The sequence below is a fragment of the Grus americana genome, chromosome 2, assembly GCF_028858705.1.
Source record: "Grus americana isolate bGruAme1 chromosome 2, bGruAme1.mat, whole genome shotgun sequence".
NCBI classification, from domain to species: Eukaryota; Metazoa; Chordata; class Aves; order Gruiformes; family Gruidae; genus Grus; species Grus americana.
In genome coordinates this window covers 120455817-120459695 of record NC_072853.1, presented here as the reverse complement: position 1 = coordinate 120459695, position 3879 = coordinate 120455817, and the positions used below count along the sequence as shown (strand labels likewise).

The 3879-nt window shown below is 46.6% G+C and overlaps 1 long non-coding RNA gene across 1 annotated transcript; it reads left to right on the top strand.

Moving 5' to 3' along the window:
• Window positions 1-493: 493 nt before the first annotated feature.
• On the top strand, window positions 494-3310 carry LOC129203398 (uncharacterized). Its single transcript, XR_008576013.1, has 3 exons — window positions 494-687; window positions 2237-2491; window positions 2699-3310. It is a non-coding gene; the product is annotated as an uncharacterized LOC129203398 (long non-coding RNA).
• The last annotated feature ends 569 nt before the right edge of the window (window positions 3311-3879 follow it).

The window sequence follows — 3879 nt, the reverse complement described above, 5'->3', positions numbered from 1 at the left end:
TTAGGAGATCAGATATATATGCATGAGAGTGTGTGTGTCTGCGTGTGTATACACATATACAGACAACACATAAGATTCAGAGGAAGAGTCTAGTTTTGATGTGAAAGTGGTAGTTTTTCCTTGACATTAACACAATTCCTTCTGCACCTCGGTGAAAGCCTCAGAGATGAGTGAATTAGGCTATGTCTAAGTCAAAATACGTAACAAATATTAATTATATAAACCTCCCTCCAATCTCCATTAGATAAACACTTTTTTCTGTAAGAAGAATGGAAACTCAGATGACTTGCCAGAGTTCAGAAAGCAGAATGGTGATATATATGTTCTCCCAGCTCCCCATCCTATGCAAACCTGTTCTTCCTTCCAGACAGGCCGGCTATGTTTACCATGTCTCTACCTTTGCTTTTGCTCACCTTCCATCCCCACAGGGAGCCCTCAAGCACGTATTTATTTGCACTTTGAACCTGTGCTTGCTTGCACGGCTATGCTTTAGCTCAAGCTGGGACCTGATTGCTTTAGGGGAGACAGAGACGAGATTGCCTGAGTGCCGGTAAAGCTTCAGTGCCTTCGTCTGCAATTTTCCCCATTCACCCCAGCACTCCAAGTTCTCCTGCAGTTGATGTCAACGAGTGGGAAAGAATCCTACAGCAGTTCAGAGCAAAGCGTGTGCAGCACAAACGCCCACGGGTGAGTGCAAAATAGCGCGATCAGACTAATGTGGCCTGAACTTTGCTTTCAACAGCAGAAATAGCAAAAGCCTTTATGCATATTCTAATGTATACCATGAATGTTTTGGAATGTATAGATGGTTTATTATGTCAGATTTAGCTTTGGGAGGTGTCTTGCATCCTATAAATGCTAGGTTACAGAAAATGCTGACATAGGTATTTATGTATGTGTATAAATACATATGTCTGAGTCTTTGTGAAAAATAACAGCCTAGGATGGCTGGACAGATACTTGACTAACTAGGTAGCTATACACATCCTTAAACTGAAACAAAAAAAAAAAAAAAAGCCTTTAAGCTACATGCATCTTTTAACACTGACCTGACTTGTAAACCCCTAAGTACGCTGAGAGGGCTGCAGCCATCGCAGGTTCCACCAAGTCTCCTCCTCACTGAGTGCATGGCCCCGGATCCGGCTGTGCAGGTCTCCACAGTTCCAGTAGAACAGGGAGACATAGTGGGTCGATTGGTAGCTTGGGCCTTCGTTATTTGGCTTTAATCCAAGTAGCACCAGCAAAACTTTGGTGGGTATGATTTCGACAGTAGGCAGGTAAAGAGGACCATGATAATGCAACAGTCAGGGAAGGTCCTGGCATGGTCTTCTTCTAGTCTCTGCGGTATCCAAATTAAACAGTATTTTTCAAGGGTGAATCTGAACACATCCTATTTCTGTCACTCAGCGGCCTGGTGTGGCAGAGGTGGGCCAGGCAGCCCTCAGCCCCACGGCTCACAGGCAGGCATGCAGCAGCCCCTGCGTCCCGGCATGGACTGTTCAGACTTGCTCTCACTTTGAAGCTGGCCCTGCTTTGAGTGGGGAACTGGTCAAGAAGGTCCTTCCTGACCTAAGTTATTCTCCAGTGCTAAGTTGAAACCTGGTTTAAGTGGACATTTGGGTGGCACCTCTCAATCCCAGCACGGAGGTTGCCCTGCTTGTTTTGAATCACGGTGGGCTATCTGTGACTGCAGCAGAAGAGGAATAACATCCAGTTTGCAAGAAAGGAACATTCCTGATGCGAGAAGGCTCCTGAGTAGCTCAAGCCAGCTCTCTTCCCTCCCATCAGCACCCACATGGATGGAAACAGAGGAGAGAAAATTTCAGGCACAACTGCAGCTTCACTACTCCTGTTCTTTGGGAGGATGTCGTAGCTCCCACCTGTGCTGGGTCCAGGCTAGGAGACCAGGAGAGCCACCATGGCTTTGTGAGCCACAGAGGGCAGTTTGGCAGGGGAGGCAGACCTGGCCTGTTGTCAGGAGCGGGGGGTTGATCCCAGTCCAAATCCGCTTGAGATAGCAGATCAAGACTAACTGTATTTACTCAGGAATCGCCACACTGCACGGATCTGTCTGCTTGTGGGATTTGTGCTAGCTTGATGAAGGGGTTGGCTCCTATCCTCAGCTGAACCCTCATGGTTCAAAGTTGTGCTGGCTTTTTTTCTGTGTCCTTTGGGGTGAAAAATGTCTTGCAGCTGCTGCTTATAATTGTTTCCCCTATGTTTCAACATTCTCCAGATGAATGTCACCCGAAGCAGTGCTCCGAGAGACTGCAATCATGATTGCCAATAGCCAACATCCAGTCTAAAAATAAAAAGCCACAGCATGGGACTGAGAGACAAGCAATACATCCTCTGGCAAAATTCACCGATCGCTGGAAAGAAAAGGCCTCACCCCTCCATCTAGTCTTCTCCATGCTGAAAGAAGCTTCCATCTAACAGCATCCTCTTCTGATGTCATCAAGACATCAAGATGGCTTGTAGAAAGCACTAGGTGAGATGACCTTTCCTTTTCATAAGTGCCCGTGTTTAATAGCCATGAAATTTTGGCTGGTCAGTAAATATGGTGGAGGGAAGCAGAAGTCTTGTCAGTGGACCATTCATTTGCCCCTTGAAGGAATTTGGTGAGCTGTTACCAAATACCTATTTTTGGCCCAAGAGCTAGCAGATCATTATTTTTTTTCTTCTCTGGTTTCAACAGCCACCATTTGCGGAGATGGATTAGGCTGAAAGGATCCCACATGCAGAAGGGAAGAAAACCTAAGGAAAACGTTTTCTGGGAGAGAGCCACAGTCCCAGCCTTGCTTCCTCCTGGATGTCACAGCCCAGGATGGAGGGACAGCTGCTAAGGACAATGTTTCCAGGAGTATCAGGGTGTGGATGGGGAGAGGGGGCAAGGAGCAGAGCCATAGGGCTGCCCTTTCCCCATGCTGGTGCTCAGTGCAGAGGGCACCACCGTGCTGCAGAGATGGGACCCACTGGGCTGCCCACCTTGGTACCCAGCAACATTAGCTCTTTGGACCAAGCTTTCAGGTTGCCCTGGCTTGTACCACGTGTGGCACATGGCCAGCCTGGCAGGAAGAAAATACCAACAAGCTTGCAAGGCTTCTCAATTAGCTTTTCACTACAGCCCAGGAATTGAGACCTCAGGGTTTTGCCTAGTATATCAGTTTCTGCATATTATACCTGACATGGGCTTAAATATTTATTTCCCTTCTTTTTGATTAGTATTTAACACGCAAAGAGAATCTGTTCATTTGTCAGCCTGACCTTGCTCAGAATGGGGTCTGGAGACCAATCCTTTACGTGCTGCCAGTAGCACATATACTTGGGCTAAGTAGAAGTATTTTGTGGCAGCTGATCTACCAGTCCACTGCAGTGTTAGGGTCGATCCTAGCCCTGCAACAAAAGCCTTCCTGAATTTTGCACAGAGTAACCTCACAAGATGAAGACACTCTAAAAAATAACGTGACACTCTACCCTTGTGAAAATAAACAAAAGGCCACATCTTTGAACAGCAGTGGTGAGATGTTTTATTTGCACTCATTTACCCCATGCCTGGGGGACGTCAATTCTCAATCACTATTGCTACACAGTCTTAAATGGAAAATAAAGTGCTTCGTGTGAATGATCATAATTGTTTCAAACCAGACTCTAAGCACCCAGTTAAGAAAGGATAGTACCGCCTTTGAAATGAAAACGTGGCTCAAGAGGGAAGGAGAGAGATTCTAGCTCTTGTTTTCCATTTTCGCAAGTCTCCTGAGCTCTCTCCCTCCGTGTCTGCTCAGTCCTGGGTAGATCGTTTCTCTGGCGTCTTGCTCCTTGGGGGAACCACAAATCCTGGTACATTCTCATTAAACCGAAAGGATCCCCAGTTAAAAC